General features: G+C 38.9%; 1 protein-coding gene across 1 annotated transcript in view; it reads left to right on the forward strand.

The window, feature by feature from the left end:
* Positions 1–2124: 2124 nt before the first annotated feature.
* The window catches only part of COL12A1 (collagen type XII alpha 1 chain), a 146915-nt gene continuing 129258 nt past the window's right edge, over positions 2125–19781 (forward strand). Inside the window, exon 1 of the mRNA XM_063629700.1 lies at positions 2125–2843. The gene's annotated coding sequence lies outside the window, so the exon portion shown is untranslated. The remainder of the gene's footprint in view (positions 2844–19781) is intronic.

Genomic DNA, 19781 nt, shown 5'->3' on the forward strand with positions numbered 1-19781 from the left:
TAACAGTATACAGACCAGATGGCTTCAACAATAGAAATTTAGTTTCTCACAGTTCTGGAGCCTTAGGAGTCCCAGATCAAGGTGCCGGCTCATCTGGTTCCCAGTGAGGGCTCCCTTCCTGGCTTGCAGATAGGGTGGCCTTCTCACATGGCCTTTCCTTGTGTGGACAGTGAACAAGCTGCAGGGTATCTTTCTCTCTTTGTAAGGACACCAGTACTATCAGATTGGGCCCCCACGCTTATGACCTCATTTAACCTTTATTACCTCCCTATAGGTCCTATCTCCAAATACGGTCGCATTGGGAGTTAGGGATTCAACAGGCGAATTTCAGTGGGACACACCTGACAGAAAATAAGGGCTGTTTTTGATTCCAAGTTCAAAAATTTCAAGGAAGGGCTCTGACTGCCTGGGATCTACCAAATGAAGGGTAACATTGTTGGCAGTTTGTTTTAGGGCTCACTTCCTGCCAGTTAGTGGCTTCTATTTAAGGAGCTAATGCTCTGAAGATTTTCTTACAGATTAAACCTCTTTTTATTTTTTATTTATTTTTACTTTCCTTGAGACAGAGTCTTCTTCTGTTGTACAGGCTGGAGTACGGTGACACGATCTCGACTCATGTCAACATTTGCCTCCCAAGTTCAAGCAATTCTTCTGCCTCAGCCTCCCAAGTAGCTGAGACTATAGGCACGTGCCGCCACACCCGGCTGATTTTTGTATTTTTAGTAGAGATGGGTGTTTCACCATGTTGGCCAGGCTGGTCTCGAACTCCTGACCTCAAGCAATCCACCTGCCTCGGTCTCCCAAAATGCTGAAATTACAGGCATGAGCCACCATGCCCAGCCCATTTCTTGAGTTTTTGATGGGGCACTATTGGGGGTAGGAGAAAATATGATTATAGAAATTCAGAAGATTTAGGCAGTAATATATAAGATGGACCAGAGTGGAGATAAAATGGATAATGAGGAGGCTATTATAATAAACCAAGCAAGATTTCAGACTATTGAGCAAAGTGAGTTGTCAGCTTGGATGAAAGTAAGGGTGGCAGGAGGTGCTAGTAACGATATTAACAGTAACCTAATATCTTATAAGTTATGTTTTGTGTGAGACGCAGAATAACTGCCACAAAGAAAGCAAAATGAATAGAAAGTTAATAGGAAAACGGGTAAATTTGTAAAAAGGATAGGCTACATTATTCTTAGATTTCTACCTTCTATAACCAGAGGAAAACAGGAAAGCAGACAGTGGAGATGATCTAGGGATTTCAGTTATAATTTACAGTTGCAGCATTTTCCTTATAAAGGAACACAACCTCCAAGACACTGGAACATGAGAAGATGAGAATGGGAGAACTGAACGAGCACTGTTCAGGAGACATGAGGCTGTTAATGCTGTGTTATGCTGAAGCCACGCCAGCTTGGGAGTCAGCTAAGGTTACATCTACACTAGTTCCCAAATAACCATTATTCTGAGCCCGCACCTGTCCATTCAGGAATATTGCTACCCTTTAAAGTTAATTTTGTTGAGTCACTGACACATCACATGCCCAGGAACATGATCTTCCATATCCCCGCCCACCCCTTCTTGTCCACTCCAGGAGAAGAAGTCAACCCAGCCAGGTTCTGCTCTGCCCAAAGCTCTGTCTTCACATGCTCCCAAAGCTACCCTTCCTTGTGTCCTGGGGCAGAGCTCGTTTGTATGGAGAAATGTGCAGTTTTCCTTCATGTATTCATTCAGGAAATATTGAAAAGTCTACTCTGAACCTGGCAAGGCTCTAGGCCCTGGAATGTACACCCATGAAGAAGACAGAAAATGTCCCTGCTCTTAGGGAGTTACATACGGAGCCATGCTTCCTCAGAGAGGCCCTGAAGCAGCAATTCTGGAGGCCACAGTACAGCCAGTTCTCCCTGTCTGCAGGTTCAGCATCCACGGATTCAAACAATCCCTGTTTTAAAATGCAGTTTTTGAGGAATGAGGAACCCAAGGATATGACGGCCTGCTTTTCGTAGCAGTGGGTTCCACAGGGCCAACTGCAGGACTTGAGCATCTGCAGATTTTGGTATCCCTGAGGGTCATGGAACTAATCCCCTGCAGATACTGAAAGACAACTTTCATCGGTAAAGATGACTGTTTCAGCTTGGGGCTTTTATTAGCACCTCTCTAATAAAACTCGCATGTGCCACAGAAAGAAGAAAGCATTTTTAGGCACACAGTGCCTCAACCCATACTTAGAGAACAATCCACATTTTTCTTTTGTTAGTGGAACAAAAGTATTCAAAGATGTAATTGCCTGTCGCATTGACAACATTTCACGGGATTCTGGAGCCTCAGCTTTTGACTGGGAACAGGGAAATTGACTTTTTCATGAAAGTAATGGAAGGTCTGTTTTTTCTTTTGGTATCTTGTTTCTCAGGGATTACTGCTTTTTCCCAGGGCATCTTATGTTAAAAGGCTGGGCCCTGTAACATGATGCTTTTACATAGGACACTTTTTCTGGCTGAGGACACCAGTTCTCTCTAAGAGAAACAAGGGTTCCATTTCAAATGGCTCAATTCAAAACTAATGTTCACAGACCAATTCAGATTTGACAGTGATTTGTTGATGGAGTGAAAGTTCCCACTCCCCTTTCTCTTACCCGCTGGGGAGTCGCGCCGTATTGTTAAGGAGCCATGGCGCCACTAGGGGGAAGTATTGGATAGGGAGGAAAAGAAACTTCGCATTCCTTTTGTTACCGTGGAATTACATAATATTTCAGTAAATTTAAATTTAAAATATCAAGATCTTGCCAGTCAGAAGTGATTTGCCGCTCTGAACTCCGATAACACTGCTTACACATACAAGTAATAGTAAGCATGCTTTACATTCATTATTTCTCCCATTCAATTTTAAGTTCCTTGAAATATAAGGGCTGTCTTATAATTCTTTAGTCTACTACATAATATCTGTTGAAGAAATGAATATTTTATGAGCATCCTCTGAATACATGCTGTTCTTAATGTTTTAAAATATTTTTATAATAATGCAATTTTGAATATTTTTAAATTGACAAGTAAAAATTGCATCTATTTATGGTATACAACATGATGTTTTATTATGTAACTCCCACAAGGTGTGTATATATATATATACATATATATACTTAATATATATGTTAAAATAAATATTTATATATGTTTATATACCACAAGGCATATAAATATATATATGTATATATATATATATCTTGTAGGAGGGGTAAATAAAACTATTTAACATGTGTTGCCTCATATACTTATTTTTAAGCTGGTCTTAAGTGAGAACACTTAAAATCTGCTCTCTTTGTAATTTTCAAGTATACAATATATTATTAACTGTAGTCACGATGATGTACAATAGATATCTTGAACTTATTACTAACTGAAATTTTGTGTCCTTTGACCAACATCGACTTACTCTCCTAAACCCTAGCTTTTGTTAACCACCGTTTTACTCTGTTCCTATGAGTTTGACTTTTTAACACTCCACATAAAAGTGAGATCATGTGGTATTTTTCTTTCTGTGCCTGTCTTATTTCATTTAATACAATGTCCTCCGGGTTCGCCCATGTTGTCGCAAATGACAGAATTTCCTTCTTTTCAAAGGCTGATTAGTATTCCATTATGTGTACATACCACATTTCCTTTGTTTATTCATTTGTTGATGAATGCTTAGGTTGTTTCCATACCTTGGCAATTGTGAATAATGCTGCAATGCACATGTAGATATCTCTTTGGCTGACTGACTTTGTTTCCTCTGGATATATACCCAGTAGTGGGATTGCTGGATCAGAGAGTAGTTCTATTTTTAATTTTTTCAGGAACCTTCCTATTGTTTTCCATAATGGCTGTACTAATTTACATTCCCGTCAACAATGTGTAGGGGTTTTCTTTTCCCCATATTCTCACCTACAGTAGTTATTTTTCATCTTTTTGATAATAGTCATACTAGCAGGTATGAGATAATATCTCACTGTGGTCTTAATTTGCATTTCCCTAATGATTAGTGATTTGAACTTTTTTTTTTTTTTTTTTGAGACAGGCTTTCACTCTGGTGCCCAGGCTGGAGTGCAATGGCGTGATCTTGGCTTACTGCAACCTCTACCTCCTGGGCTCAATCCATCCTCCCATCTTGGCCTCCCTAGTAGCTGGGAATATAGGTGCATGCCACCATGCCTGGCTACTTTTTGTATATTTTGTAGGAATGGGATTTTACCATATTGTCCAGGCTGGTCTTGAACTCCTGGGCTCAAGTGATCCACCTGCTTTGGCCTCCCAAAATGCTGGGATTATAGGCGTGAGCCACTGCGTCCGGCCAAGTCTTCTTTTGAGAAATGTTTATTCAGGTCCTTTGCCCATTTTTTTTTTGGAGTGTTACATAACTATATTAGAAAGTTTGACAAGTTAATCAGATAAACAAATTGATAGCATTCATGGCATGTAAACAGAACATACACACTATTTTCAAGTACCAGAGGAAAGTATTTAAAAGAACAAGTTTTAGGCCGAAAATGACATTAACTTCGTGAAAGTAGAAATCCAACAGGTCACATTTTAAAAACGCTGTGAAATGACCATAGAAATATCAATGAAAGTGAAATCCACAAGTAATATTTAGCCACATGCAAATTTTGTTTAAGATCAATATAAATATTGGATGAATTAACAAGTTCAAACTAAGAATATTGTACAAAATCAAGGAAGTATTTAAGGAGAATTCTTGTGACTGGAATCAAAGGACTTGAATTCATCTAACTACTTCTACCAATACTAGTAAGTTTAAGATGTTACAGAAAAACATAAATTCTGGCCTTGTCCACTGCTATTCACCAAAGTGGAAGTTAATATTTCAGAAATGTGTTCAAAATGTAAAAATGCTTTCCCTTATTAATAGAATGACTACATTCGGAAAATAATTGTACCATATATTATATTGGAGGAAGTGGTGTTGTCTGAAATTAAGAAAAAATTCCAGGATTTCTCATAGATGCTGTTGTAGGATAGAAATTATCTAAGTGAAATATTTCACTAATGTGTCCTTGGCCCATTTTTAAATTGTGTTATTTTTCTTTAATTGAGTTGTTTGAATTCCTTATCATATTTTGGATATTAACTTGTCAGATGTATGGCTTGCAAATATATTTTCCTATTCCATGGGTTATCTCTTCATTCTATTGATTGTTTGTTTCCATTTCTGGGCAGATGCTTCTTAGTTTGATGTAATTCCATTTGTCTAGTTTTGTTTTTGTTGCCTGTGCTTTTGGGGTCATATTCAAAAAATCTTTGCCCAGACCAATGTCATGGAACTTTCCCCTTATGTTTTCTTCTAGTAGTTTTGTAGTTTCAGGTCTTAATGTTTAAGTTTTTGATACATTTTGAGTTGATTTTTGCATGTGGTATGAAATGAGGGTTTAATTTTATTCTTGTGCAGATAGATACACAGTTGTCCTTTTCACAATATGTGTTTGTGGCATCTTTGTTGAAGGTCAACTGATTGTAAATGCATGGATTTACTTCTGGGCTTTCTATTCTGTTTTGTTGGTCTATGTGGCTGTTTTTATGCTAGTACCATGCTGTTTTGATTATATTAGCTTTGTAGTAGATTTTTAAATCAGGTAGTGTTGATGTCTCCAGCTTTGTTCTTTTTGCTCGATTGCTTTGGCTATTCACAATCTTTTGTGGTTCCATATGAATTTTAGGATTATTTTTTCTGTCTCTGCGGAAAATGTCATTGGAATTCTGATAGTGATTACATTGAATCTATGGATTGCTTTGGGAAGTATAAAAATGTTTACAATACTAACTCTTCTAATCCATGAACATGAGCTATCTTTCCATTTCTTTGTGTCTTCTTCAACTTCTTTCATCAATGTCTTATAGTCTTCAGTGTACAGATCTTTCACTTCCTTGGCTTAATTTATTCTGAATTATTTTATTACTATTATTTTTAGCTATTCTAACTGGGTTTGTTTTACTGATTTCTTTTTTGCATAGTTCATTGTGAGTGTATAGAAATGCGATTGATTTTTGTATGTTGATTTAGTTTCCTGCAACTTTCCTGAATTAGTTTATTAGTTCTAATAGTCTTTTTTCGTGAAATCTTTAGGGTTTTCTAAGTATAAGATCATGTACGGCCGGGTGCAGTGGCTCACGCCTGTAATCCCAGCACTTTGGGAGGCTGAGGTGGGTGGATCACCTGAGGTCAGGAGTTCGAGACCAGCCTGGCCAACATGGTGAAACCCCATCTCTACTAAAAATACAAAAGTTAGCTGGGCGTGGTGGCAGGCGCCTATAATCCCAGCTGTTGAGGCATGAGAATCGCTTGAACCTGGGGGGTGGAGGTTGCAGTGAGCTGAGATCGTGCCACTTCACTCCAGCCTAGGTGAAAGAGCGAAACTCCGTCTCAAAAAAAAAAAAAAAAAAAAAAAGATCATGTAACCAGTACTATGTTGAATAAAGGTGGTGAGAGTGGGTATCCTTGTCTTTTTCCTGATCTTAGAAAAAACGATTTCAACTTTTCACCATTAAGTCTGTTAGCTATGCGGTTTCCAAAACAAATATTTGTAACATCAAGATTAAAAATAGAAATCCTTAAAGCTAGTAAGGTAGGCTTCTAAAGTTTATAGGAAAACTCTAAACTTAGTCACAGAATTAGACAGAAACTCAATTTTGTGATGACAAAATGCAGAATAAGTATAAACTTTACTTATATTTTGTAGCTTGTAAGTATAACTTCTCAGGTCTATTGTATTGAAACAAAGTAGCTGTAAATTTTGTGCTTTGCATTCTCAAAAGTACAACTTCCTGTTTCCCTCAACATTCCTACTTAAAACAAAACAAACCAAATGAACAAACAAAATTATGTTAACATAAGTTAAGGCTGAATCAAAGATACTTAGGATTTGAATGATTTGTTTACACAGAGTGCATTATATGTCTTTGATTAAGCTACATTGAAGTCCTTTTCTTTCTTCCTTCTATTATGTGTACAATATGTTTCATTTTCTTTCTAAATGGTTAAGCCATCCGTAAGAATTTTTCTTTAATTTTGCTCTGTGAAATTGTCTTGAGGAATACTCATATCTCCAGGTTCTCAGCCCAATCTTTCATTCAAGAAAATATCAGTCTGCTTAACTGAAACTAAGCAGAGAAACATTCAAGAATAAATGAGACAAGATTGCAGATGCTCACTGTGTTTTGTTTGCTGTTTTTTGTCTTTTGTTTTGTTTTGAGACAAGTTCTTGCTCTGTCACCCACGTTGGAGTGTAGTGGTGCAGTTGTGGCTGACTGTAGCCCCAACCTCCCAGGCTCAAGTGATCCTCCTACTTCAGCCTCCCAAGTAGCTGGAACTACTATTTATATTTAATAAATATTTATATTTAAGTAATTTAAAAATTTATTTTATGTAGAGATGAAGTCTTTTTTTTTTTTTTTTTTTTGAGACAGAGTCTCACTGTCGCCTGCTGCAACTTCCGCCTCCTGGGTTCAAGCGATTCTCCTTGCCTCAGCCTCCCAAGTAGCTGGGATTACAGGCACCTGCCACCACGCCCAGCTATTTTTTTTTTTTCTTTTGTATTTTTAGTAGAGACAGGGCTTCACTGTGTTGGCCAGGCTGGGCTTGAACTCTTGACCTCGTGATCTGCCTGCCTCGGTCTTCCAAAGTGCTGGGATTACAGGCGTGAGCCACTGCCCGGCTGAGATGAGGTCTTTCTATATTGCCCAAGCTGGTCATTGTTTTTACTAGATAGACAAAGCAGTATAAAACCAATCCTTCACCTTCAGAGGGGCAGGAGCATAGGTGGGCTTAGAACGGCCTGCCAAGGAAACAATTCCTCCTGCACTGGCCTTCCTGCTTTTTGATTTTCTGCTCATGTCCATTCAAGGGATGGACAAACCTGTAGCCAGATAATCTTGGGCCTTGTTGGTGTAGGACAACCTTCCACATTGCTATTTGGATATTTTTGTGCTTTACTTCTCCTTTGGAGACCAAAAAGTATGAGAGAAAATAAAGCCTATAACTTTACTAGTTGGAAACACTGATTTTGAAAGTCTTTGTCTTAGTAGGGTTGATTTTGGCTTTATTGAAATATAGGGATTAACTAGAAGCCCTGGTCTCTTTTCACAAAGACCATGATCTCTGCCTCCAAACAGTCCATCGTTGGAGATCTGTGAAGTGAATGTGAAAGTTATCCACAGGGAGAACGCTGAGAGATGAGGGACTGGAGGTCCAGGTGGCCATAGAAAGCAGGTTTAGTGGAGTCGCGGGTGAATTAAGAGGTGGTTCAGCTAAATGGTTAACAGTGGGGGCAATCTCTAAGGAGTATGTGGTGGTATTCAAATGTCCACTAATTCTTTGAGACTTCTCTTAACAAGAGGTGGAGTTTATGTTCCCTTCTCTTGAACCTGGATGGTTTTGTAGCTGTCTTGATTAATAAATGTAGCAAAAGTGATGCTGTGTGGCTTCCAAGGCTAGGTTAGACAAGGGCAGGCAGCTTCTGACAGTTTTTCATGGGACACCTGTTAAGGGAGCCTCAGTTGCCACGTGAAAAGTCCACCTACCGTGAAGTCAGCATGTAGAAAGCCTTCCTAGAAAGAAAGAGACAGGCTCAAGGAGCCCCAGCTGTTCTAGCCTGCAGCTATTGGACTCTTTCCAGCCTGGATGAGGTGCCAGGCATGTGAGTGAAGAAGCCTTCAAGATGACCCCAGCCCCAGCCACTGCCTGACCGCAGCTGTGTAGCGACCCCATGCGAGAGCTGCCTAGCAGAGTCCATTCAGCCAAGATCAATGAGCAAGATAAATGATTAACTGCTTTAAGCTATGTTTGGGACCGACTTTTTATGGAGCAACAGATCACTGGAACAAGGTATGGAAACACCAGAATACATTGGAAGCATGATGCTGATCATCTCAGGTTCTCTCATGAAAATTCTGGTGAAATGTAAATTGAGTGCATTCCAGCTGAAGGGGATGGTGCCCTTGTGAGGAAATTAGTTAAAAAGTACTTCTCTACAGCATGTGTCTATCTTGTCTATGTGTGTGAAAAGCAACGGAATAAATTTCATTTCTCTTGACCAGAAGTGGCCTAGGAGGGAACTGGGCCATGAAATGTAAAGGGCGGTCTTTGGGAAGTTTTCCTCCTTGATATTAAAAACAAAACCAAACAGAAGATTTGAGAGGATAAAGCCTTCCTTTCCAGCCTCTGAGTGCACTTGTGTGAGAGGGGGATGCCTGACTTCTACCTTTTAACCATAACGTGACAGAAACCAATGCTTGACATGACAGTGGGGAGAAATGGGAAACCACTGGATCCATCTTCATTGTCCTTTAGAATTAACCAACTTGGATCTGCTGCCACTGGGCTTATTGTTATCTAATAAATGTCTTTATTGTTTAAATCCCTGTTAGTAAAATCTCCTATTATTTGTAGTGCAAAATGCAATGGATACACTTGATGTAATGCTGTGTCTAAGGAACGAGTGATTTTTAAAAATTTATTTTCTTACTTTTAAATCTATTGGTGCATTTTCCATGAATTTGTCTGGTTCACAAAAGAAAGCTCAAGAGGGAACTAGCACTTAATTCAAAGCAAGGACTAATTTGCTGGGTTTTTTGTTTGTTTTGGCCTCTCAGGACACTGACTCTACTTTAGCAAGGATATGTTAATTAGTAAATGAAATGGCTTTTGTTTCTTCTGCTGTTGCAAATTTTCTTGGGCAGAAAATGATTCAGAGTCCAAAAACGAAGTATGCGATGCCACGGTGGACAGTTATGTCTGATAGCTTTTGCAATCAAAAGCTGTCAGAGGTTGAAACAAGGTCCTCCCTTGTCTAATTTTAATATTCTTTGGTGGCCAGCTGTCAGGGGCTGAATTGTGTCCCTCCAACATTCATATGTGGAAAATCCTAACCCCCAGTACCTCAGGATGTGACTATTTGGAGATAGGACCTTAAAGAAGTAATTATGTTAAAATGTAATCATTAGGTCATCAGGCCCTACTCCAATATGACTGGGTGTTTTATTAACAAGAGAGAATTAGGACACAGAGAGAGACAGCAGACATGTGCACTAGCAGAGGGATGGCCATGTGAGGGTGAGTGAGAAAAGAGCCATCTGCAAGCCAAGGAGAGAGGCACCAGAAGAAACCAAACCTACTGACACCTCGCCCTTGGGCTTTGAGTCTCTGGAATTATGAGAAAGTAAATTTCTGTTGTTTCTGGTAGTTTTCTTATGGCAGCCCTCAAAAACTAACACATGACATATATGACATTTTAAGCTACATCCCATGAGGGGATGAGAAAACTGTAACTTGAGACTTTCCAGATAAGTTAAAATGCTATGTTATATCCAGTGCCATTTTTTGTTGAAAGAGTATACCATTTTAAAACATTTATTCAGCATACAATGCTGGTGGATAATTAATTTCACTCCATCAGCATTATATGCTGGATAAATGTTTGAAGATTATAGTGGCATTACATTACTGTGCTGCCAAAGTTGCCCACAGTTCTCAATGTAATCTTGGAAAGAATAAGGGTCTTGGAAAAGTAGAGATTGTGGCGAGAGAAGGATTTTTCATGGAAGGAGATCTTGGGGCCCTTCTTGTGTGATAATGGGATCTGTATGAAGGAGATGGAATACAAGTTGAGAGTCATTGATTTTTGAATGTTCATCACTGTGAGACAAAGATGTTGGGAACACTGGTAACACTTGAACCTTGTTAGTGGATAAGGGAACACTTGAAAGATTTTAGTTTTGCCTAGAGTTCCCTAAACAGTAACTAGTTTCCTAAAGAATATTATTCACAATCTGTTGGATCAACTATTTTTAAGGTTGTTTGGAGGCAAATTTGTTCCCTTTGTGTAATAATTCATGACATGATTAGTCTTTTGGCCTAATTTTAAATTCAGTTCTCAAAACAGTTTGTCCCTAAGTAAACTGCAATGCTGTTTTCTATTTAATTTCCTAAAAAAAGAAAACCCACTGGAAATGTCCTTGCTAGTGTTTATTTATTATTATATTTCAGTTAATGGAAATATGTAGTTATTCATCTTTTACTGGGAATCATTTTGATACTACGGAAATTACCCAGAATACTTTCTAATAAAATAAAAATAATAGATCAACAATCTTATCTAGGTTTTCTCAGGTCTGCTTTACAATATTAGCCATCAGGAAATATCTACCAAAATAGAACACTAGTATCTACAACACAATGGTATTTCTTAAACTATAGTTCACATTAAAAGATATACAGAAAGCAGATTATTTTTAGTGTTTTCTTGCTGAGTTTTCAGTGACATTCTTGGAAATAAGATTGATTTTATAAAAGAAAACCAATTGCCTTTGACATACTGATGCATGAATTTGAGAAAGGTAGTCAGTGACTGCTGCTGAAAACTGGAAAAGGCAAGTGTAATTTTGTTTTGTTACCAAGAATACAGGCAATTTGTTAGAAAACTTGCCTGATTAAAATAAATTGATTAAAGATTAGAAAAATAAGCATTTAAAATTGAACTTCCTCTTTGGAAAGCTTAGGAACCATCATTTGTATGAACACCAATTTTTATCTTGGCAAATGAGAAAAAAACGTACATAAAATGTTGCAGTATTTAGAGGCAGAACTAACTAAGTATATTGACGAGCTATTTGCCACAGAAACTTTAAGGCCTAAAAAAAAATAGAATTTAGTGGAATAAAAAATATTTTTAAAAGAAAACACACACCCACAAAAATATTTTCTTATTTTGTAAACATTTTATTAAATGCTATTTGCTTTCGTATAGCACTGTTCTACAAAATTCACCTTTTTTTCCCACTAGGTTACCAGTACTATAAATGATTATCTGTGTGGGGGAGGGGGAGGATAGGAGAGAAGATTAGATTAAATTCTATCCTTTTGCAGGTATAAGATTCTATGGATTCATTACAAACAGATCCTGACATTTTCAGCTAATTTTTATCTAACACTCAGTGTCAGGCGCTATCCTTAGTGCTTTGTAATCTGTGTGGCTCCAGAGTTGTACTGAATAAAAAAATAGTTGGGGGCAGGAGCACATACTTGTAATCCCAGCAATTTGGGAGGCTGAGGTGGGAGGATTGCTTGAGGCCAGAAGTTCAAGATCAGCCTGGGTGACATAGTGAGACCTTGTTTTAAAAAAGTAAAAAAAAAAAAAAAAAAATTCTCTAGGTATGGTGGCTTATGCCTGTAGCCCCAGCTACTCTTCAGGCTGAGGTGGGAAGATCCTTCGAGCTGAGGAGTTTGAGGCTGCAGTGAGCTATAAGCCTGCCACTGCACTCCAGCCTGGGCAACAGAGTGAGACCCTCTCTCTAAATAAGCAATAATAATTTTTAAAAAGAAAGAAAGAAACAGCTTCAAATCAGGGGGAAATTTTTACAATTAAATTCTAGGTTTATGTTTTACTAGAAAATGCATTATCTCCATTACCCCAGTATTCTGAGAAATAAGAGACCTCTCATCTTTAATTCAGGGACTCTTCGTTATCCTACATACCCATTCTTTCCTTTTCTAACAGCTGGGTACAGGATGGCTTCGAATAAAGGTTGCATTTCCCATCCTCCCTTGCAGCTAGGTATAACTGTGTAACTAAGTTCTGGCCAATAGAATTGAAGCAGAAGTATTGTGGAATAACTTAAAAGAATCTGCTTTCTCAGACTCTGTATATGCTTTAGCTAGATAATCAGATTCTACTGTTTTTGTTGCCTCTTTGGGAATGGACTTTTGTACCAGGAAGTAACATTTCCTGCTCAATGATTTCTATATGTGCCAGGATGATACATACAACATGGCAGACAACCAAGTTTTTAGGTTTTTGTGTGCTTCTTTTTTTTTAAACATTGAAAACAATAGAAAGAAGAAAGTTTGACTTAAGCCATGTAATCAACAAATTGAAGTAAACAGGACATGAAGTAGCAAAGTAGTAGATATTAGAAATGGAACAATCAGTGAAGTCTGCTTTCATCCTCGAGTCACTAAAGAATAGGTCATCATGCTGAAGCAACAAATGCTTATTCTTAATAAGTAATAGTCCTGTTCATTTATAAACTTGGTTTTCAGGACTCTCAAGCTCATCAGCCACTTCTGTGGAAAGAAGAGCTCACATTTTAATATGTCTCACTGCCATAGAATGTGATTTCTGTCATGTTGTGTATATTTTCTCATTTAAATTCATTACATTATTCATTTTGGTAATTTTCAAAACTAGAGCTGATCCATGAATTCTATCTTTATCTCTGTTGTTGTAATTTTTACTTCCTTAGCTAAGGATGTCCTTCTCTTATCTGGCTGACTGACTCCTACAGAACCATGGCTCAGCTGAAGCACCTTCATTTTGGGAGTCTGTCAGTTTCAGAAATCTGACTTAGATACCCCACTGTGTGCCCACAGCCTGCTGGGTATACCGCTACATGCACTTATTATTCAAGATTGTGGCTTTGTTTGCTCCTCTCTCTTCTCCCCTGGATTATAAACTCCTTAAAGTCATGAATTATGTCTCTCATTTTTGTATTCCTAGAGTGTCTGTTTTACAGCAAATATGCAATAAATTTTTCTTTTTCTTTTTTAAACATTTTTTCTCAGAACTGAGATTCAAAAAATTTCAAACATTTTTTCCTTAATACACTTTTAAAGTTACATTTTTGAGGGACAATTCATATACAATAAAATTAGCTCTTTTAAATTGTACAACTCAATGACATGGCAAATGTATATAGTCCTGTAACTACGCCACGTTTATCATATGGAACATTTTCATCAGTGCCAACAGTTGCATTTGCTCCTTTGCAGTCAATCTCCTACCCCATCTGCAGCCCCTAAAAATCACTGCTCTGATTTCTTTCTTTATAGTTTTGCCAGTACTATGCTGTCATAAATGAAATCATCTGTTGCATGCATTCCTTTGTGTCTGACTTTTTCACATGGCGTAATGTGTTTGAAATCCATCCACGCTGCACATATCAGTAGTTTATTCCTTTTCATATTCCTGTTCATGCCTAGGTAGTACCCATCGTTTGCATGGTCTCAATGTGTTCATACATTTGGTGGACATTAGAGTTGTTTTTAGTTTGCGGCTATTATGGATAATGCTGCTATAAACATTCACATACAGGTCTTTATTATTTATTTATTTTTTTGGAGACAGGATCTTGTTCTATCCCCCAGGCTGGAGTGCAGTGGCATGATCATAGCTCACCGCAGCCTCTAACTCCTGGGCTCAAGTGATCCTTCCACCTCAGCCTCCTGAATAGGTTGGATTACAGGCTCATACCACCATGCCATCTAATTTTTTTTTTTTTTTTAAGACAGGGTTTTGCTACATTGCCCAGGAGTCTCTAACTCCTGGCCTCAAGTGATCTTCATGCCTTGGCCTCCCAAAGTGCTGGGATTATAGGTGTGAGCCACCACACCTGACTCCACATATAGGTCTTTATATATGCATATATTTTCATTTATCTAGGGTAAATACATAAGATTGGAATTTCTGGGTTATATAGTATGTGTTTAACTTTATAGTAAGATGCAATTGTAATTTACAGATCTGTACACAGTATAATAAGTATTTTTAAAACGAATATAAATATAATCATATTTGATTTTTGGTTTTCTATTTGTCAGGTATAATTTTTTTTTAAATATATAAAAATAAATGGACAGACGTGCTATGGCCTGGCTTTTTCTGGTTGCCAGAGTAGAAAGATGTTGAATAGGATTTATTCCTTTCCAAGCCACTCCTCTGTTTTTTAGTTAGTGATACTTCAAATTCCTTCATTACAGTGTCTTTCTTTTTTCAGGTAATTTTTTCTTGAAATACTTGTTAGAATTCAAAGTCCCTACCAAGCTGCTCTGGTAGGATTACTTCATCAGAGTTTATCAGGACCATTTTTCAATGGCCTTGCTCAAAGTCGTGTGGAAAGAGTCATTCAGAGTATGGGGAATCTGAGTTCAGGAGGAGTGGGCTGGAGGGGTCCCTGAGTGAGAGCCAAAGGCGGGAAGAGCAGAGTGACACGGTGAGGGAGGAATACAGTAAATGGCGAACAACCAGTCTGGGAGGACACTGGAACCAGAAGACTGCCTTGCTCTGCTGCCAGCTGTGGCAGTAGATTTGGGTTTGAGAGCTAGCTGTGCCACTTTCTAGTTATGTGGCTTTAAGAAAATCATGTGACCTCCACTTGAAACATCAGATTTAAAAAATCTGGAATGCTTAAGAAATAACATTAGTTCCATCTGCATTAAAAGACTATTGTGGGCATTGCCTTGAGAAGCACTCAAGTGCAATATATATATTTCATGAGTGTCTTCTTTTATTTGGTCAATTAAAAAAATGCTTTCCCTCCCTTTAATTCTCTTCTGTTTAACCCTCTTCTGACTGTTACTCTGTATCTAACACATCAGTGGCATTCTTCTCTCAGATTCTAATCACCTTTTCTGCCCCCTTAAAGCATCCTACACACTTTGGAGTAGGTAATCTGTGGTACCTTCATAAATTCCTTTCTATGGCCATCCATCTCAGACCCAGAGAACAGAACTGTGAAGCTTTAGATGTGATTAGGATGTGTCCTTCAGTTTCAGAATCTGTGATATGTCAAAGAATATTTACATTTCAATGAACTTGACGTTCTAGAAGGAATCTTCTTAATTTTTGAGATGATATGGGAGTCCTTCTGTGATTTATTTGTTGTCTACAAGATAAGCACAAGCATCTTTTCATGAGAGCCGTTCAGTCACAGTCATTTATAAGACGCCTACATTTTCCTGGAAGCCTATATTCTCTTTCTATTTATAGCTGGATTTGTTTTGCCTTCTTTGCTTTCCAGCATAGTGCTTGTTTATAAAAAAGATACCATGTAATCCTTTCAATGCCCTGTATGATAGGAAAGAGGAAACGAAGTTTGTTATGAATTTTTTGATGGAGTAAATGACTCGCTAGGGAAAACACACATCTATGCAGTGATGTCATCAATGATGATTCCATGGCCCCATTGTCCTCTGGGGACCTTCTATTTTCATAGGCCATCCAGCTCACAGGATGGTTTTTCTTTTAAGTAAAGGCAATCCCCAAATTATGCTAAGTGTGAGGACCAGGAGTTAAAGAATTTCTGAAGACCATAGCGCAAAGGAGATTCCCTTGTGCTTGGCAGCTGGTTCTTCAGACTAAGTGGAACGAGTCCAAATTCCAATGAAAGTCTTGTTAAAACTGATGTAGAGAGCAGAGTATTCGACACCTTGAATAAGATGTGGCTTCACTTGCTTTTTAGCTACCAAGTGCCCAGTACAGCAGTCCACAAAAGGTGACCAATCACTATCTGCTGAAAAAAGAGATCCATGAAAAAAGTCCCAATCAAACAAACTGGTAGTATAAACATGAAAGATTTACTTTCTTAAAGGGAACATGTTCCTGCCATGTGCTGAATGTTTGTGTCCCCCATCTCCCAAATTTATATGTTGAAATCCCCAATGTGATGATATTTGGAGATGGGTCTTTGGGAGATAATTAGGTTATGAGGGCAGAGCCTTCATGAATGGGATTAGTGCATTTAAGAGACATGATGGCTGTTGTGCACATGATTGTGACTCTGAACAGCCACTGCACTTCAGCCTGGGCAATATAGCGAGATCCTATCTCTAAAAAATAAAAAGATGAAAAAATAAAAGATATGAGAGAGCTTGCTTCCTTTCTCTCTCTCTGTCTCTGCCATGTGAGAATATAAGAAGACAGCCATCTGCCAATAAGGAAGAGTCCCCTCACCTGAACCTGCCAGCACCATGATCTTGGATGCCACCAGTCTATGGTATTTTTGTTATAGCAGCCTGAACTGACTAGACAGTTTCTAAGTGCTTTATAGGGATTTATCAATGTATCAGCAATGTAAGCTGAGCTAGTATTCTATATACACATTGGGAGTAATTCTTTACATTGGTGCGTCTACTATACGACGTTTGTTAGCATTGTTTTGAGTTCTGGTGTGCATTTAAAAGGAATAAAGTGACATTCCTCTCATTATATTGCATAATTTACATTTAAGCTGTCAGAATATCTTTTCATCAATCACTCTGAATTAGTATCATCTTATCTGTCCCCTGCCCCAGCACTTCGAACGTTTCGCTTTGTGTAGGAGAATACAGATGTTTACCACTGGATTTCTATCTATTAGTAGTAGAGTCATTATTCTTTTCTCCTTCTTCCGTAGTAACAGAACCTTAGATTTTTAGATGGACACATGGGTGGCCAGAAATGTCCAGACCTCTCCCTAGCAGTTAGATGGGTCCATGTGACTCAGTTCTGGCCAAAGAGATATAATTGCAATTGTCAAAGAGCAGCTTGTGAGAACCTTCCTCAAAAGACAGCAAAGACCACCATTTGAAACTCTCTTCCCGCCTTTTTATGTCCTTTGCTTCTTCTGGCGCTGAAATTCATACATCATCTCTGAAGTGGGTGCAGCCATTTTGGACCATGTGGTACCTTGAAATGAGGCCTCATGTGTGGAAAAATAGGATAGAAGGAACCTGGGTGCCTGAGGACTTCAGAAAACTGGATCAGCTTTGGACTGCCTACCTCTTGATTCTCATGAGAATTTTAGTCCCTGTTATTTCTGTTTTCTGTTACTAGTAGCAGAAACCTCTGATGAAGAAGAGTGCCAGTGGTGGGCACTCTTAGGAGAGGGGCAATTAAAAGTGAGTGAGGGAATGCCGTCTTAGATGTAAAGGTGGGCTTGGGAAGTGAGCAGACATTGCCCGTCACAGGACACAAGTCCACTGTGCTGGGTCTGCCCTTTCACCTGCACTCACTGCCCTGTGGACACAGGTCTGATGCTACTAAGTAATAGGCACCGTTGCAACCTCCCCCTCTTCCTCCCTCTGAAGCAGAAGCTAATGATGTTGAGGCATCTGATCTTCTTAGCAGCTCTGTCAGCTGTACTGGGAGTGCTGGGTGGGCCAGGCACATGTAGTGGCATATGTCATCATGTATTGTGGCAAGTTTTGTTTTGCTTTAACTTTGAAAGACTGCAGATGCAGATATGTTGTGATTGGCGGCAGCCTTCCATGGCTGTATTCTAACCTCAGTCTTGAGACAGGGAGGCAGTGAGTTCTACCATGTTTTTACAAAATTCATGACATGCCCAGGAATAGGGTGTCTGGAATAGTGGAAGGAAGATGAGCCAGGCAGCTAGCATCTAGATTGTACTCCTGTCACTATTCAGATTTTGCAAATGTGAAACAAGGGAGTGGGTTGCAGGAAGCCTAAGATCCTTTTAAGCTCCGTCACTGTGATAATTTCTATAATCATTAGATCAGATGTATCACAATTTCATTGCTTGCTTTATAAGTATGCAACTAATCTGTTGAGTATAAATACAGTAGAAAATATTATCTGTATTTCCTGAGAAGAAATAAAGCAAAATGTTCTCATCTTTGGATATATATTTTAGCATCAACGTTAGTAAGAACAAGAAATAAACTGCATCTTGAGTGTCCTTTGGGAAATGAAACTGTAGCATGTTTCTGTCTGATTTAAACTTTAAAGTCAGGCCAGGTGTGGTGGCTCATGCCTGTAATCCCAGCACTTTGGGAGGCTGAGGCAGGTGGATCACTTGAGGTCAGGAGTTCAAGACCAGCCTGGTCAATGTGGCGAAACCCCGTCTCTACTAAAAATACAAAAATTAGCCAGGTGTGGTGGTGCACGCCTGTAGTCCCAGCTACTTGGGAGGCTGAGGCAGGAGAATCGCTTGAACCGGGGAGGCGGAGGTTGCAGTGAGCCGAGATCGCACTACTGTACTCCAGCCTGGGTGACAAGAGCCAGACTCTGTCTCAAATAAATAAACCTTAAAGTCAATGACAACAATGAACTAGATTCCTCTGAGGTGTAAAATGGAAGTGGGGAGGGTGGAGGTTTGGGAAGCAGACAGGCTTGAGTTTCACACTGGCTCTATGACCCTGGCCTGTCAACTTTTCCTCTCAGTTTACAAGTTTCCTCAGAATAATTTTCCTAACTACTATTGGCTAGGCTAAACCCATAAACACTCACTTGAACCATTGATTTGGGGACCTGTATGTCCTACAAGTGATTGATTAGTCCTTCTTATCTGCCAGTTCTATTAATAGATGACTTCTCTGGCTCTTCTGGGTGACAAGGCTTAGACTAATGTGTGTCAAACCTCACTGAGCATCAGAATTACCCAGCCAGCTTAAAAAATATACAGATGCCCAGGCCCCACCCTGAGAGTTAGATTTAATTGTCTGAGGCTGGCCCTTAGACATTAGTTCAGATGTTCTCAGTCTACCCCAGTGATTTTTGTTCGTGAAGTCTGGCTTGAGACCTGTCAGCACCACCCCAAGCCACATGGTGGCCTCACATGTGGGTGAAGCAGAAGTGGAAGGAGTATTATTGAGGCACTGCAGGGCCCACACAACAGCCATATGGGGAAAAACCCACTATTTGTCTGTCGAGACCCTCACTTTAGTTCCAGGGTAAAAATCTGAATGAGTATTAGCCACTGCTAGAAAGTACAGGATGAGTCATTTCAACTTTGTTTTCATCAGTAGTAATAAAAATCATAAAGGCACAAGACTTCATTTAAAAAAAGGGTGTTAGTTAAAACAAACTCGATCCTCAGTACTTGGTTTTCTAACTCTACTTTCTTGATGTGAACATGGCCTTCTGTGTTCCTAACATCAGAGAATAGGAACTTGTATTTTGGGGGCAATTAGTGGTTTCGTTTTAAAGCTATTACTATCAAGAAAGAAACAAAAATAGA

The sequence above is a fragment of the Symphalangus syndactylus genome, chromosome 2, assembly GCF_028878055.3.
Source record: "Symphalangus syndactylus isolate Jambi chromosome 2, NHGRI_mSymSyn1-v2.1_pri, whole genome shotgun sequence".
NCBI lineage: Eukaryota > Metazoa > Chordata > Mammalia > Primates > Hylobatidae > Symphalangus > Symphalangus syndactylus.